At 37.0% G+C, this 18,614-nt stretch overlaps 1 protein-coding gene across 2 annotated transcripts in view; it reads right to left on the bottom strand.

The window, feature by feature from the left end:
* PRR16 (proline rich 16) overlaps positions 1-18,614 on the bottom strand; it is a 113,848-nt gene that overhangs the window by 30,572 nt on the left and 64,662 nt on the right. Inside the window, exon 1 of one of the 2 annotated variants that reach the window (XM_044446373.1) lies at positions 9,884-10,117. The exons of the other annotated variant lie outside the window; for it this stretch is intronic. The gene's annotated coding sequence lies outside the window, so the exon portion shown is untranslated. Of the gene's footprint in view, positions 1-9,883; positions 10,118-18,614 lie in introns of those variants that run through there. 2 annotated transcript variants of the gene reach the window in all.

The raw sequence follows: 18,614 nt of genomic DNA, 5'->3' as shown, positions 1-18,614 counted from the left end.
TTTTAGTTTGTTTCTGTACTGCACAATAACTAAGTTATCTGGGCAGTGTATGACAATTCGTAAAACATAATAAAATACAATATAAAATAGAAATAACTCAAAATCAATATAAAATGTCACTACAAAGATTTAAAAAGCGAATTTTAAATAACTTATAAAACTAAGACAGGTTAATGAAACAGCTAACAGAAGCCCCTGCCCCATGTTCTATTTGGAGATTTCAAATCCCTTGAATAGGAGGTAGTCTTATCTAGATGCTGAAAGCATAGTAGAGTTAGCACCAGGCAGGTCTCGGTAAGGAGTTTGCTCAAAGGTGTGCAGAGGGGGGTTGTCCTTGTGTGTTCCTTGGAGGGGCTATCTCTTGGAGGTGGCATTGGTCCATCTAGTCCAGTACCATCAATTCCAAAGGCAGGAGTTCCCCAGCGTCTCTGATGGAGGCCCTGTATAGAACCTGGTGCCTCAAAAATTTTAATTTGCCCACCAGTGTCATGTAATGGTTAAAATGTTGGACTGAGACGTGGGAGATGTGTGTTTTTGCCTCCATTCAGCCATGAAGCTCACTTTGGGCCATCCCTGACTTCTGACCTAACCTACTCCACAGGGTTCTTGTGAGTGTAAAATGTAGAGAGGATTCTGTAAATCATCATGGGTTCCTTGCTGGGGAAAGGCAGGATATAAAATACATGCACACATACATACATAAATGGGGTGCCATGGATTGAACCTCAGACATTCTGCAAATGAAGTATGTATTTATTATTTATTTATTTAAAACATTTTTATGCTGCCCCCATCGCAACGAAGCCTTAGGGCGGCTCACAACAGAAACAAAATACATAAATACATAAATAATAACAATAAAAAATTATTTAAAAACCCCCAGTGCATCTCAGCTAAAAATTTAAAATCCTATAAATACAAATAATTTAACAATTAAAATAAGTTTTAAATAAAAAGGTCTTAGCCTGGCGCCGAAAAACAAATAGCGGCGGCGCCAGCCGGACCTCTCTGGGGAACTCTTGCTCTAGCCCTTTAGTACAATTCCCACCCATCCCACAAACCATTTCAGTAAGCTAAGTGTACCGGAAGAGTGTGGCCAATGCCCTATGGCTAAGTTAAAAGGGATGGGGATAGATGGGAAAGAGAATAGAATTCTCAGAGTAAACCTGTCACAGTCAAATGTTCAAACAATTTCATCAATTATCCTTTTGCTGGTTTTCTGACTTTAGAAAATGTTAACCATGACATTTAGAAAATACAGAAGCAGACAAATTAAAAAGGAAGATTAAACATTACTTTACAGTTGTCTGAGTACAAAGAAACAGGAACCTTTAAAGTTTTTACTCATTTTTAGCTGTTTCATATTTTCTCAGAGCATAGAAAAAGGATTAAATTTCAAGTTCTTAGAATCACTGCAGTTTCCTGAACAATTATAGAAAAACATGGCAGTACCTTTTTTCTATAAATACCTTTTCTAGAAAAGAGTGTTTCTTAGAAGATTTCCCCATATAAATGACTATGCAAGCATTTAAGTGGAATTGTTTTCATTATTGTTAGTTTCCTTAGGTTGTATCTTCAAGTTTACCTTCCAATTTAGCTTGAATAACTTCTATAATTAATTTCAAAATTCATTCTAAAGTGCTATTAATTACTCAAAACTATTGTTTAAAGTTCTCATCTTTTCATAAAATCAGAAGTTACCAAAGTCATCTGCTAAAGCCTTGTTGTACATTGGTTAAAAGTACAATGCCTTATAAAAAATTATGGAAAACATATTTTCTAATAGTCAGTGTTAGTTTTTGACTTGATATATACTACACTTTAAATCACTGTTATCATAATTATCATTATTTGTGTGGATGAAAAATGTCTCAAGTACCTAACATTCAATCTCAGTGATCTACTCCCAAAGTCATAGCAAAAACTCCACAAGTGAATTTCTTCATGATTCATTGTTACAAAAAACCTCAAAAAGTAATAAATATTGTATACTTTTCATGAGAAACAACTGGGATATAAAAATGCAAGAGAAACAAGGTAGAATTGTTTTACTGCAGGAAAGAAGTCAAGGGTCAACCCACTTCAAAAACTATCACATTGACCTATTAATTCTGTAATGAGGTTCAGCTTTCATTGCAAGGTTCTACCCTGCAAAAGCACCTGTGCAAACACATCCACACACATGCCTTTCTTCTCCTTCCCCAGCAATACTTGGCTGGCTTATCGTATTGTTTTTATGAACTCTGGCATGGATGCTCAAGTACAAAATGCATGCTCTGCCCAAACAACATGGAGTGTTCATGCACCTACTCAGAGCCAGTTCTGGCCTCCAGTGGGCCCTGGGCACAGTGCTGCTTATGGCCCACCCACTTTCCCAGCACCAAACCCCTCCCACAAGGCAGTGTCTGATTGGTCCTGCTACACAAAACATCAGGCAATCAACGTTGGCATTGGGCTCTATAGGCTGGTCGCTCAAACTGTCATGGCACTTTCTTTTTGCCAGTGGGGCCAGCTGGGGAAGGAGGAGGGCTGGAACAGGACAGAAAGGAGCGCAACGACAGAAGCTAAAGCAGTGGCAGAGCTGAATCTCTTTGAGCTTCTGGGGCCTTGGCAGCTGCCCACCTGTGCGGATCTGTGATGTTAGAGCCGCATTCTTCATTTGCTGTGTTCCTTTCTAAAATATATACAAGCAGGATTTAATACTCTCCCAAATATACAGGTGTAAACTTGATAAAGGGTAGGTGTATTTTGTACCTGGAGATCCATTCTATTACAAAGTATCAGTACACAAATATTCAGTAACAACTATCCATCTACACAGAAAGGATTCTTTATCCTAAAGATACTTTTCACGTATCTCAAGAATAAAAAATTTCTTTTCCCTTGTAGTTTCACCTTATGCTGCAACATAGCAGATTTTGAAGAGCATTTGCGCTCTCTCTTCTTGGCATGTCAGTGTACTTTTTCCTTATAGCATCCTATGCTCTACAAGTTGTAAACTTGGGCCTGGCATGCATGTCTTGAAATTTTGAGAAAGAGATAAGACAAGTTGGGCTTTTAGTGTAACCCTTCTCTGATTTGATGTTTTTGCACATTTATCCAGGTCAGTATGTGCAAAAAGTCACCTGAGATTATTGTTATATCAGTGAATATATTGCCATGAGATGAAACATGGCGCTGTAGAAAGCAGAGAAGATTAAGGAACATTCTAGGTGTAACGAAAGAAAGTTTTTATGGCATAACTTTTTCAAATATATTTGCATTTGTGTTTGCTATATGGTATCGTATCATAAATACTAATACAAAAACTGCAGCTTGCATGCATGAATCTTGAAAGAATATAAATACAATACAAAGGATGATTTAGCTCATCTTTAAAAGGTTTAGGATAATCTCTGTTTTATACCTTCTGAAGTATATTGAACTAGGCTGACACTGATCTATGGCCCCATGAATCTAGAATTACTTGGAATCACACATGTAACTTAATTTAAATGCAAGATAAATTTCCCAGTTGCTGCACTTGCAATAAATAATTACAAAGAAAACTAACACTGCTTGTGCCCAAAAGATTCACTATATAATTCCAAAATGCATAAATCTTAAGGTAGAGTTTGGCAATTTTTGTACCTTCAGATGTTTTGGCCAACAATACCCATCATTTCTCTCCATGGGTTGTATTAGCTAGGGTTGATGGAAGTTATGTGCAAAAACACCAGGAAGGCTACAAGTTGCCCATCTGTGCCTTAAGGAGTCAATGTTAGGAAAAGATCATGCAAATAATTATTTTTAGACAAATGTCTTTTTGTTTTTAAAATATCTCAAGTATATCATATTAACAAATAGTTTAAATAGTAATGCAACATAAAATTGTTTGAAAATGTTCCATGGACAATGTACAACACATACATTCTGCCATGTAAAAAATCAAACACATTTAAAAATGTAAAACATATTAAAGCATTCCAGAAAAAGTTAAAGCCAATGTGACCTTCTGCTGTAGTTGCATACATAAGGATTGCATCCAGAGTACACCACTAAGTGGAATTTATGTCGCTCATGACTCCTGTGCCCATTTATTTTAATGGATTTACCATAAGCATGACAAAGTTTGGATCCAACTCATAACCTTTCATGCATCAGTGTGTAACCGCAGCTAGTTTGAAATATTACACTAACCATACAACCCTATACATGTCTACTCAGACGTCAACTCTAATGAGTTGCACAGGACTTATTCTCTTGAAAATGTATATAGGATTGCAGCCTAAATGGCATAGCAATGACAACAACTACCAAGAAAGCCTTGTAGTTTCAAATCGGTTCTTCAGATGTAGTTCTGAGCCTGTACTGATATTGAGCAATATCATCCTTAAATAACATCATAGAAACATAAGCATATGGCTCAACAGTGTTTAGGCTATATGAAGACTTGGGCTGGGAGCTCATTCATAGATAACAGCTTCTAACTAGGCACCAACAGAGTCTGGAGCAGAAGGAGATGGAATCAGATTGTCTGAGTCAGTAAACAACTCCTTCCCCCTGCTAGTCTTTACTTTTCAGAACAGTTACGGATGCAACGTTGAAACACTTGCTTACCTAGAACAGGCTTGTGTTATCTAAGATCCTCTAGCAAGTGAACATCACTTCCTTCAAACAAAGGGATATGTTTTTTGAAAGCTAGAAGAGATTCTCAGTGTCCCATAAATGGATAAAACAAGCATAAGATAATGTTGGGAGAAAAAGTAGGAAAAAGTGATCTATTATTAGCAGGGCATATTTGTGAAGAAAGCCATAAGGGAGAGTGATTGTGGCAGTAATCTTTTAAGAATCTGATCTATCTTGCACTTAAACCGGCATCTTTATCTTGACAGTGCAGCTCTTGAACCATCGTCTGTGGGACCCATTCTCCAATCACCATGAAAAAAAATTGCAAGATTTGGACCTATATTAACCTCACGAGGACCATTCTAATGGGTTAATCTGCCTCATCCATGTGTGTGGTGCTTCATCCACACAATTCAGACTACACTGACAATACAATATTTGTTGCTACTATCACATGATTTCCACTTGGACTAAAGGATTTCCACTTGGTTAAATGTTGAAAGAATGGAGAGTATCTTCCAGAACTGTAATTTTATGATGTTGTTGTTATTAGGATCTTCATACTGCAGCACTGCTAGTTTCAGAAAAGTCTGAAAAAGTGTCAGAATAACAGGAACATGCTCAAGACACAGAACCTAGAAAAAAGGACATTGCTAGCAAAAGGAAACTGAAATATCAAAATAAATGTGACATGCTATCTTATATACGGATTTATGTCAATTTAGTTTAATACCATCCACTCAAGTTAGCCCTTCTTCACCTTGTTAATGCTGCCATTTCTGCAAGGAGTGGCACCCAATTCTATACTTAATTTGGTCTCTCCACACAGTCCAAAATAAATGAATAGATCAAGCCATCTAGACAAACAAGGAATGCTTGAGGATTTCATCAGCTCTGTGGTTTTCTATTCACACTTCCTAGACTGCTAAGTGGATTGAAACACTCCTTTCAAGGCTATTCCTGTCTAAAACACACTCCTAACTGCACATACAAGAGTATAAGGCAAGTAAAATGCATTGAAAATACCTAGCTTGTAATAATACAATAATGTACATAAAAAGGCAATATACAAATAATACAAACTTCATACATTTCTTAAATCTCAAAAATCAGATGAAATACAGGTATGAACACATGAAAACTTGACACACACTGAAAACAGACTATGTCCATTTCTAAGCAAAAGCAGTACAATATGCTTGATTCACTATAATCTTAGAACTGTTAAGGAAATAAAGGCCATTATGTTGGTGGTTGGCAGGTTACATTTTATCTGCTTTTCTATGCTTGGGAATAAAGTAGTTACTGTTGGACCATGGATTTTTACTTAGACTGGGCAAAGGGTCAACAATTTAGCAAACCCATATGGGATTTTTTCAATACTGATGTCACTTTAAAAAAAATCCATGGGTTGAATCCAAACTTAGTCATTATTAGTGTAGAACCATTAAAAACAACTTAAGTAAGTCAATAGTACTTGAGTCCCATTAATTTCAATATGTCTACTCTAAGCATAATTAAGTCTAGTGCAAACCAATACTTTTAAACTTCTGACACAAACATGATTCTGTATGCAATGTGAAGTTTAGCCTACCACGTTACTGCCAAAATTGCTTGCCATTAATTGTATGGAAAGGAAGTTGTATAACGTAAATTATTAAGTGGTTTATAGCTTTCTAGAAGTTTACCAATACCTTGAGACTATAATTAAAATTCCAGAAGTATAAGAGAATGACTTAAGTATATCTGGCTCTTAACCCAGCCAAAGTCAGAAGGGAAGAGGGGGTGGGTTTGTTTCTAATATTCAATAGGCTTGTTTCTCCCTAAACACTGAAAATATTTAGCTTTCCATCTTGTGTGCAAAAGAACACAAAAAAGGACAAGTTTGGAGAGATTCCTGATGTATACAGATCAGAAAGACTAGCTAGAGAAAATCAAATATTTAATATATGAATAATAAACCAGCCAATGTGAAATAAAGGACAGATACTTACATAAGCTAACATCAAAGAACTTCAGAAAACACTTTAAATTTCTCTTCATACCCACAATACCATTATAGTCATAAATGTTCACTAAGGATGCATGTATACAGATAACTAAACTTAGTAAACTTTTCAATTGGTTCAGTTGTTTTAACTGCAGCAAAAGTATAACAGTGACTGGTTAATTAAGCCATTTTTATATTTGGAAACATATCTTCTACTTGGGTATATATCTTAGACGAGGACTGTGGGAAAATTTACACTTATTTTTTTCATCCCTGAAAATATGGAATTCATTATATCTTTGGATTAAAAGGATTTCAATGTTAGAACTGAAAATACTTCCCAGATTGCTAGGTAGGACTGGCAACTACAACAACAACATATGGGCCAATTGAAATTATTCCTTAACCACATTTCAGCAAATAAGGTGGTCTATAAATGTTAATAATAAATGTCACCATTAGTAAGTTACCACACACTGTCATATTACTGTCCTTACCTGTTCACCTTCGTTCTACTTTAAAAAGAAAGAAATTCTTTTTAAGGAAAAGTAATCCTTGTGCATCCTAAGAACTAAAAATGTGATAAATGTAAGATGTATGTACATTAGCTTAAAACTGGAAAATCAACTGCCACCGTAGTTTCAATATTTATAATTATTTAGCTATGCCACAAGAAATATAAACATGGGTGAATTTATCAAAATTCAGTTTACTTGATAAATCTTCAACTCGGAATGGATTACTACCTAAAATGTATTATATTTTGTTGAATACTGATGGACCTAATAAAATTAAAACAGCTTGTGGTTATTTTAGAAACTCCAGATCAGAACTCTAGCCATGGTTTAGCCCATGCACCTGAGCTTCTGCACTACTGATTTGCAGATAGTTCAGTTTCCCGCATAACAAGAATACTTCTAAATACCTACTAATTAGTTATTTGTAGAGAAATTACCACTGTCTGAAATCAGAGTGTGTCATATAATCAAAACAGCTAATATAATCAAATATTGGGTGACACCAATAGGTTTTGAGACATATAAAAAATTGACAGCATAAATGCACACTTGTCACATAACCATAATCTAATGCTCATTGTTGCACCATTGCAATCATTTCCAATGCTGTCGGCAGAGAAAATACCATACTCTAATTAACACTGTCACTTAGAGCCATGTTCTATCCTGCAGTTGCATGTAGATTCAAGCAGAATGCAAACTCCTGTTGGTACCTCAGTTTTGTGATAAGATTATGAGTTGCAGCTGAGGTGTAGGATGGGTGATAAATGCAGAACCCTTCCTATACCCAATTTTCCCCACTTCAGTCCTCCTCCCTATTATCTTTCTCCTAGAAGCCTATAGGAAGCATGTTTGTAATTTAATCCAATCCAAAAATGTTGATATAGTAGCAGGGCCAAGTCCAAAGTTTACTTTAAAAGCATTTTACAAACTGTATTTAACAAAATTCAAGGTGACATCTCACTGTCTATTTATTTAGGGCATAATCCAATGAGGCAGGCCATAAACTTCCAAACACAGAGGATTATGGGTATCCTATGGACAGTGGGAAGAGTGTGGAGTTGAAAGCTGCCTCCATGCACTTTCAACCGTGAAAAACACAAGATCGTTCTTCTGATATCAGAGCTGCAGCAAGCATGGTTCTTTTCATGCCAGCTAAAGGGGCAGCAGGGAAATACTCTTGAGTCCCAGCTCCAAGCTCACAGTAGCCTCAGATCAAGGTAAGAAATGGGATTTCAAAAAACTTATGGGGCCAACCAGACTCTGTAGGGACCTGACTACTTTTGGGGACAGTTGCTCTTCCAACACATACATACTCAAGATTTAAAAACTACACATAAATTCAGACAGAAAGATAAAAGGGTTAGCTTGTCAGATTACCTGAATACCATCTGCATTTAATTTCACCTAAGGCTTAATTAAAACCACCAATAAAACAAGCCACCTTCTACTTGATTAATTTAACTTGTATATGATTTTTCCCTTTTATTCCATCTTTACCCTTTATAGTTTTGGATATTACCATTTGCCCGACACTGTCTTAGGCAGTCAAAACCCAGTGGCACATATTTTAAAAACTGCCTAGCCCTGTAGCAACATGTTATATCCAATTTTCCAGCATTTTCAACCACAGAAGGTGAACTTCAGAGCAACAATAATAAGAATCATTTCCTGAGCATGCATTACCGGAAGGAATTAATTTTCTTTCCATGGAGCTTTTCACCTGCTGTCTGAAACTAAGACCATTCATAAAGATCTGAGTGTGCTCATTTTCTGTTAACTCTAATATCTAATACATTAACAGTCGATAGTTTCCTTAGCCTATCAGTGCAATAGACAAAAAGAAGTATACTGATAATATTAGAAAAATATTACAACTTCGGTTTTATCGTACAGCACATAATCGACAGTCATGTAGGTAAGTAGAAGGATGATGACAATCCAGACTTCTGAGAGCTTCAAAATTATTTATATTACCATGCTCTGAAAGTGGGCATAATGCATTATTTGCTATTTCGCAAGGCTTCAAAGCTATATAATTCTGTTCTTCAAAGAACAGACTGATTACACATAATTTTCTTGCTACCTTGTGCCATACAGGAGCACAGGCAATTATTTCAAACTTAGTTGAATTACTGCATGGAATATACAAGCAAGAATATAAATAACATTCCAACTAAAAGCTAATTAATGTAATAAAAGAGGGAAACACAGTTGCATCTAGACTAGAGACAAATACCCATTTTATCACTGTATTAATTCACTTAATATCACAACTTAATTTCTTTCACTTCTGTATTGATTTGACAAGGAATACCTAAGGTAGCAACAGTTACCAACTTTCCTTTAACACGAAAAAGTTTTGAAGCAGCATACAATGTTTTAAATCTAATGAAGATGAAAGACTAGAAATATAGATCATGTGTGCGCATGCGTAAGGAACAGAGAAAGGGAAGGAGAAAGGGTACCCTACAAGTGTAAAAGATGGCTAATCAAACTAAAAGCACCAGACAAAGTGTTATAATCTGTAAGCATTGATAGTAATGTTTCAGACATTCCAGAAACCCCAACAGGGTCCCCAATTGAGCCATTTTCAATTCCTTTATTGAACAAGGAATAAATAAATGTTTACTGTTAATTGTCTGTGTCCTGGTCCTGATGTATATAGCCAAATACTGCTCTCTGCACATAAGTGGGCAATGGCAGCAGGCTATTTTGGGAAATATGACGAGATGTATGGACACAGTGGATAAAGTTATTTACTTACCTAGTGACCTCTAGGGGCCAGGGTCTTCTAGGGGTGTCACACTGCCCTTCTTCGAAGGAGCTCATGACAGTATAGCTAGTTCTCCCAACACACATTTTTTCTTCACCACAAGTCTGTGAGATAAGTTGAGAGACAGTGACTGGACTGAGGTCATCCAGATTGCTTAATGACCACGTGTGGATCTGAAACTTAGTATAGGCAGTTCCTGTGTTACAAATGTCCATGTTAAAAACAAACTGCCCTAAAGCAGTTTAAGCAGTTTATTTTTAATTTGCTGCAGGAAATTGTCATCACCATAGAGAGGAAGTGAAAGGGGAGAGAGGGAAGCCTCCAAGGTATGCCTTCCTGCCCTGCCCATCTAGAGAGGGAAATCTCTCCAGCATTATGTTGCTGCAAAGAGGCATCACTGGTGAGTTTGGGTGGGAGGGCCCCAGAGATGTTTGTGGTTTTTCTACTTTTGTGGGGTCCAGCAGCCCTAACCCCCACAAATGTGGAGATCTGATGATGTGTGTTCTGACTTACATACAAATTCAACTTAAAGAACAATTTGTTTTCTCAGGAATGGAACTTGTTTGTAACCCGGGGACTGCCTGTACTAAATTGCACCTGAAATCTACCTTCATATGATAAAGGATAAACGGTATGTAAATAGTATCCTAGTTCTGCTTGTGGTTTTGCAATTGTCAGCATTGAAACAAGTAAATCTTTAATGAAAGCCAGAATCAATAAGGTGCAGTCCTAGAAACATATTCCAGGTTGATTTCAGTGTTAAAATGGAATCTGGGAGGAAATCCATGCTCCCATTAATGTAACCTGATATACATTCTATAGAAACCTCACATTCTAGCTATTCCTTAAAAATAGTTATTATTCACAAAGGCATGTTAGTAATGAGATCTCTATGTAACATTGTAAATTGAGTCCAGTAAAACTAATTTCAACAAAGCAGGTGTATTTTACTGACTAAGCAAAAGGATATTACAAGGAAAGTTGCCATAAAGCTATGGATTATTTTTATTGCAGATCCATCTAGATATACGTTAATCCAACTTCAAAGAGATTGTAGTGGTTAAGCAAAGGAAGAAATGATGAATCACTATCCATAAATATAATCTCAAACCTCCACATATATTTTCGTTAGGTTTGCATCAGCTCTACTGCATTTCCGCTATTTATATACATATACCCACATATAGCACTGCAAACATAAGTAGGATTCCGTCCGGTGCTAAACTTCTGTTGTTCTCCCTCCCACAACCTCCCAATTCTGCCTCTGGGGGTTCTCTAACCCACTGAAATATGCTGGGGTGGGTGAAACTCTGCATACTGCAGAGCAAAGGGAAAATTGATTGTGCAGATAAGGTCCATGGATGGATATTGTGGTGCTTCACCCAATGATATCTACCTTTAATTTTAAACTTGTTTTTGGTATAAGAGCAAACTGCTAATTAAATACCTGGCTCCTTCAGCAGCTAAATACAGATGCAAAACAATCAAAATACAAAATATTTACCTCCTAAAGTGTGTCCTTGGTAGATGACAATGTCTTGTCACAATGTCATGTAAAATAAATGTACGTATGCTCACTATTGGTATGCATGGTGGCAGCAGATATCACAAAAGTTATGCACAGACTTTTTTTTTTTTTGCTCATCAGTTTTCACTAGTGTTTGTGTATTTAATGTGTGGCCCAAGACAGTTTTCTTCTTCCAGTGTGGCCCAGAGAAGCCAAAAGGTTGGACACCCCTGGTTTAGAACCATCAACACACGGCCACTTGGACACAACACAGGCACTTGGCTGCTTGTGGGGGTATTCAGAACCTACTTGCCTCATGCCAGGCCTGCTCGTTTTGGCTGCCTATGCATTTCTTGGCTCAGTTAAAGTGCTGGTAATGATGCTTAAAGCTCTATAGAGTTTAAAATCAGGTTATTTGAAAGACCAACTGCAAACCTTCCAGTAATAAGATCTTAGGTCCTTCTCAAAGGCTCACCATCAAGTTTCATCAGACTGGCAGGCACTGGGGACAAGGAATTTGGGGAGCAGCCCTATACCTTTAGATATTTCTCCCACAAGAAATCTGTATGGCCTCTGTTTGATCAGAGGCCTTGACAGTTCAGCAAAAAACTCAAGGAAGATAAAGCATCATTTATCTTTTACTGTTCTGGAATGTTGCAAAGGCAAAAGCCACATGGGCCAACTGTAAAGCAAGTGATCTCAAAGAAAGCACACCTCCTGTCCCCAGTTCTTTCAGGGCAGAAGAAGGAGAATTTGACCTGGTGACGACCACTGAACAGGTGGCTAATGAGTCAAGCTGCGCCTAGCACTATTCAACATGGGAACATTCACATTGCGAAAATTCAAACAGTCACAATACCCAACACGCCACAAATAATTAATGTCCACTTCCACATTATTTAAGTGGCCCATGAAGCTTGAGGAAAGACTAAGTAGCTAGAGAAAATATGAAGTATGAAATATTTTTACGAATACACAAAAAGATATGCAGTTGTTGCATGTATAGTGAAAAATGTACCATATGTAACAATACCTGTACAGTAACTCAGACTTTTATACTTCTGTCCTGCTCCTGCATTTTGTCTCACATGAAATATTACTCAAGCTCTGGACCATACTGCACAGAGGAGTTCTGGCAATCTCTCTTTAGGTAGACCCTTCAGGGAAACCTAACTGCTGAAACTTTGAAATGCATTGGTTAGGGTAGAAAGTGGGAGAAAAGAAATGGGACGGGGACCTAAATTATTTTTAAAATGGCAAACGGAATCAAGCAGATTCTTGCAAAAAAATAAAAATCACAGATGCTTCTTTAAAAAGGCTGCACCTAGCAGTTGTTCAAAATCAGTCAGGAGATGAGAGAAATAGCAGCAAAGGTTACATTTTATCCATTGCAAATATAAATGAGGTTCACAAATCGAAGCTCGTTTTCAAGTTGCACTATCACCGAAGTTTGTAACAGTGCTTTGAAAATATGCAAAGGCAACTCTCATATACCTAAAAGCAGCCATGTTTCTTCTTACTGGAAAACTTCTAGCAAACTTCTTGTGCAAGTAACTTCAACATAAAATGTTCTACTTAAGAAGCCTGAATTAATATCGTGAGAACAAAATGTAAAGTTAATCATATTCTGCCTCATCTCTCTGAGGACCTAGTTCGCATGCTGCCACTCTATACATTGCTGAATGTCAAGAAAGCTATCAGAGCAAAGGGAAAAGGCAAGATTGAAACAAAATGAGCACTCACATTTACAGGTCAAACTTGAAGTGAACTATTAGCTTTGAAATGGATAAGAGCAAAGAATCCATAACAGCAGCTAAGGCAATTAATTACAAAAGATAAGATGACAAAATTCAATTAGTACTTGACAGAAATATTCCTGAAGAATAAAATTCAATAATGCTACCAGCTATAAATGGTGAAAAGCCTTAGTAATGACAAAAAGAACTGTGAAACTGCCATCTTTGGAGCTTAGAAGTCTAAAAGGAGAAAGAACTCAACAGTACACACTTCTATAAGGGCACAATAAACAGAAATCATTAGTAATTTGGGATGCAGTCGTGGAAAAGTTAAGTACCTGTCAGACCCATTCCATTCAACTGGAAATGTAGGTATATGCTTTAATCTCCCCCAGGATCAAAAAAGTTCTGCCATACGCTTAAATCTCTCTCCAGATCTAAAATGAGTCATTCTGTGGACTGTCAGGTGAAAAATGTCTGTCTGAGCTTGAAAATTCCTCAGAACACAGCTCTGCTACATCTTGTTTTCTGTGCATCTATTCAATATTGTGGCAAAGAATAATTTCTGATGATGATACTTTCCAGATGATTCCAGTCTTTGCTCTTCTGTAAGCTAAAAGCAGGTTTCCTATTTAATATCCACACTGTGGGGAAAACTGTGTAATTATTAATGCATCGTGATTTTATCTGGATTTTCCACAAAATCCCATTAATGATGGCAGAAAATTACAGAATAAAAGTCTTCAACTGAAGCATCCTGAAACTGACATTGCTATTTTGCATCCCCAGAGAACTATGGTTTTCTGTGGATGTTTTAATAATGGATAGCATTTCATGCTGCTGAAGTTTTATTTAAGATATCTTCAATACAAAATAGTCATGAAGATGTATGATGCCACAAACAAGTTACCAACCCCTTCTCTTGTGCCCTACAAGAGTGGTTTTCAACCTCTTCACAGCTGGGGACTGGCACAAGCAGGAAAATAACCTCAGGGATCACTGAGGCAGAAACAAAAAGCACCATACTCATAATACAGTATTCTGTGTATTAGTTTCCAAACACAATACCAGAAAAATGAAAATTCTGCGAAACAACCAGAAATCGAGCAATAAAAAATGCCAACCAAGAAACAAAATACTGAAATTGGCACAGTGTGGCTCCCAGTGGGCTCCCACTGAGCTGTCTCTCCCCTCCCTCCCCTGGCAGCACAGGTGCATCCCCTGCGAAAGCAATGCCAACTGAAGAAGAGGTGGTGGACCACAGCCAACCACTATGCTGGTCCATGGCAAGTGGGATGCAGTCCCCCCCCCCCACGGACCAGCAGGAAATCTCCTGAGGACCGGCACCAGTCCACAGATCCATGGTTGAAACCACTGCCCTACAATAGCCTTTTTAAGCTGAAGCATATCAATTTGCTGTAAATTTCCCCTTATGAGGAGGAGCAATGAAACTCACAATACGAAGATGTCACTTTGTGAGCTTCAGTTTACTGTTAGTTATAAGGGGAGGAGGAAGTTCAAGCCTAAGAAATGAACTCTGAACTCCAATTACTTATTAATATACAGACACTGTAGGAACTCTTTGCACATTGCAGAGAAATTCCTTTTGAACATCAGCACTGCAAGTTCACTCTAATAAAATTATTCACTTTACTCTTAGGGTAAGGGGGGCTCATAAAACTTAACCTGAAGCTCTCTATAAAGAAAAATTATAAAAATGATAACAAAATCTGTTAGTGACCTTGACCACTTCTTGCATTAACCTTACTTAGTATTCATTTCTGCTGAAAGCAATGATCCTTCTGAAATTAGAATTTAGTGCAGTCTTACATAATCCCTGAATTATCTTTACGTTCTGTAAATCAACTTTTGAAAGATTTTCTATTTACACATTAGACATTAATGTCCACATGGCATTTAATAAAGAATGGATTGTTCTGACCTGGATGTACACTAAAGCATCCACATGGCTAATTGTTAAGAGAAACTTGCGATCAGCCTTAATGGAAATTAATACAACTCTCTTACATAAACTTTCCCCTTGACTTACAATATTACAGTGCAGAGTGACACTGATTTTCCTCACCCCATTTATATGCAATCATTGCTTTCTATCAAGTAGCTTTATAATGAAGATATGCAAGAGATACTTCATCAATTTGCACTGTAGCTTATAACATCATCTGCATACTATTGCTAATTTACTGGTGCAATTCAGCTGGGCAATTTTGTGAACTGCCCAGAGAGTTTCAGCTCTTGAGTGGTATAAAAATGTAATGATATAAATAAACTTATACTCTGCTGTGCTTATAAGTACTCAAGCAACAACCCAGTGAGGAAAGATAGGCAGAGGAAAGATAGGCAGAGGTAGCATGCCTTGCTCATGCAATTCAAGAAAATTTATGGATGAGTAGGAATATTAAGCAATCTAGAACTCTCCTATCCAATCCAACATTCCTATTTCTGTCATCCCAGGTTTTCCTATTAATATATTCAATACTGGCTCAAGTAAAGTAAAAGTAAAACGTTCTTGACCTTGAGAATGAACTTGCGCTTTTACCATGCTATGTGAATTTGACTTTGCCTTCCCTGTTTCATTCTCAAAGAATGTACATTTACTGTGAAATCAGCTTTAACTAGTTTACTAAAATGGCCAACCTATTCATTAGTTTGTGTTTGAGAACAAAAGCAAAAGTTTGCATTTCGAGAAACTTGAGCGGTGAAAGTTTCCCTATATTATTGACTGACTGATTTATTGATTTTGGGGTCAATCTATGCTTGTTCAGATAGTGAAACTTCTACAACCTCTGATATTGCCAGCCAGCCATGCAGGATTACATTTTTTGTGTGAAAGGGTTCTGAAGTTAATGAAAAGCAGGCAGTATTTTTTCTTATTAACATAGGGATGTTTAAAGTACATATTGTTTAGAACTTACTTTTTAAAAAGGGGCTATGAGACAGAACTTGACAATTGACAAGAAGTTTGAAATGCAACATATTATACCTTGCTTTTTATAGCATACTAGTGTGTAGACATGAAAAACATGATTAAGTAATAAAACATATACCACTGTGAGTCCACAGATATTTATTCAGAAGTAAACTCTGTTGTGCTGGGGACTAAGCCCCATTGCAGACTTGATGACTCAGCTAACTAAATATGGTTGAGAGATAGGTTTAGCACAACTGGCTTTATTCATCAAATTTATTCCATGTCTGCTTTTTCCCATCCCTAATCTGCAATTTTCCCCATCACCAGCAGGGCAAAACAGCACTGACTACGGGGTGCTCAGAACTTAAACTTATTCTACTTTATTTGAATGTTAAGTTTTAACCAAGAAATACAAATTTAGCCCAAAGGAGCTGTTTACTGATCAGTGCTTAATTTATATCACTGTCCCATACCGACACAAGCATGGAGATAGCCTTGAGACATGATTAGAGTGCACAGTTTGTAACTAATTTCTATGGCTATGAGTTCATTCTGCTCTTCTTTAGAAAGATCACATTTTTTATGACACAGCTATAATTTTCAGACTTGTGATGTTAAGTAACTAGAGACTGCTATTGGGAACATGTCCCTAGAGCTATGAATGCCTTCCTGCAAATTCCACAATCAAACCTCCTTAATGAATGCATTTCAATAAAATGTGCAACATGCTACATAGCATCATACTGTATATTGAACACAATTAGCATTAGACTAACCAATTTTAAAATCAGTAAAATGTCATGTTTAGAGGTGAAGCTCTACTCAGAGGATACCATCTTTGTTTCCCAGCCATCCTTCCTCATTTCTAGTTCTCCACAATCTCTTCCCATTGCCACTCCCTCTATAAACGACTGTCTTCTTCTTTAACAACCTGTTCATGTTCTACTACTCTTAAATTGTTTAAGCAAATGCATGGACCCCCCCCCCACCCCAAGAGGTCGAAATTGACTTGTAATTGCAAAATCCATAAATCTCTGATCACTGCTAGTTCTCTGGGTGGGTCTCTTCATCCCTGTCCTCTGTACCTCCTCATGGCTCTCTTATCCTTTCCTTGATAGGAAGGATGCACCTTTACTGCATTGTGCCAGTAAGGTTAGGTATTTCTTCCTTCCTCATATGCACCAGTAATGCTTCTATAGCATGCTGAAAGTCAGAACTCTGGGATGCAGAGTTTTTCCCAGGGAAACTAATGCCATAAGCCCTAAAAAGAAGCAATTATCTCCAAACCTGTAATTTAGATCCAAGATCCCATGACAGGATGTAGACCTTCAACATGTGACCACACATTGAACTTCTGGCTGTTACATCAGTGAGCTTTAATAAAGAAGAAAAACTCTTTCACAGCTTTGCAGGTCTACTATACATTCTCAAGTTGCTCTTCAGATTGTTTTAAATGTTAAAAAAGTGATATGGAAGCCCCTTCTGGAAATGTTGCAGCATGTAAGTGAAACATCACATACATTGGATTTGCCCGGTGCAGAGTTTCCACATTTCTTAAGACAGAGAATTTCCATGCAGTGAGATTGGTAAACAGCTTTTGCATATTACAGCAGCTGTATGGCTTATTTCCAGTGGCCACAGTTGCTGCTGTAAGAGCTAAATCAGCCCTTTCCTGTCTTCTCAGAGACAGAATCTAGATTACACATAACATTCCAAATTTTAGGGTTTAAATCTATCCAATTGATCACTCTGCCTTACTTAAAAACAAACAAACAAAAATGAAGTTGTTCCTACATGCAAAGAAGCTCTCTGTCAGTTCTCTTTGCTATTTTGTGAAACTAAACAACAGTTAAGTTGTACAACTACTGATTGAACCAATGTACAGACTCTATGTAGATCATCCATTCTGTTGGGATTGGTGCTTTGAATTAAAAAAATATGTATTTAAAATTTGTTCAGTTAAAGAAAACAGTGACAAGATAACTAATAAAGAACAAAAAGATGGGAATATTCATTATGGTAATAAATACATTTTGTGACCAAATAAATTAATCACTGTTTCTTTTGTGTACTCTTACATCAATACTCACAAACTTTCTTCCACTTTGACTATTATATGTTCTGTATCTAAATATAGAACCATCATTGGTTATATCCTTCCAGAAGTTTTTCATTCCTTCCACAAGCAGTGCTTTCACTATCCGTATTTCAACACCCTTCCAAGCCATGCTAAACAAAATCTGCATGTTTGTGAAATATTTGCTGTAACTCATCTTGAGAAAAGTCCACATAGTAGGAGAAACTGCACGAAACTGACTTTCATTAATATACCTGGAACAATTTGTGCATTTAGAAATGTGCAAAAATCTATGCAGAAATAAGGATGAAAAGCACCTGACCACAAAACGCCCTCCTGGTAGTAAAATACAGTGATAATTAGTAATTCTTTTATGAAACCCAAACATTCTAGCTTAATTCATGCCTCATTCCTGCTAGTGGCACATTTAACAACAACAACAATAGGAACATGTGTGGAAGTCCCACGGC

The sequence above is a fragment of the Varanus komodoensis genome, unplaced genomic scaffold (assembly GCF_004798865.1).
Source record: "Varanus komodoensis strain SLA01 unplaced genomic scaffold, ASM479886v1 scaffold5, whole genome shotgun sequence".
In the NCBI taxonomy this organism is placed as follows: domain Eukaryota; kingdom Metazoa; phylum Chordata; class Lepidosauria; order Squamata; family Varanidae; genus Varanus; species Varanus komodoensis.
Note: the sequence above shows the minus strand (reverse complement) of the source record. Positions and strands in the feature narration are given on the sequence as shown.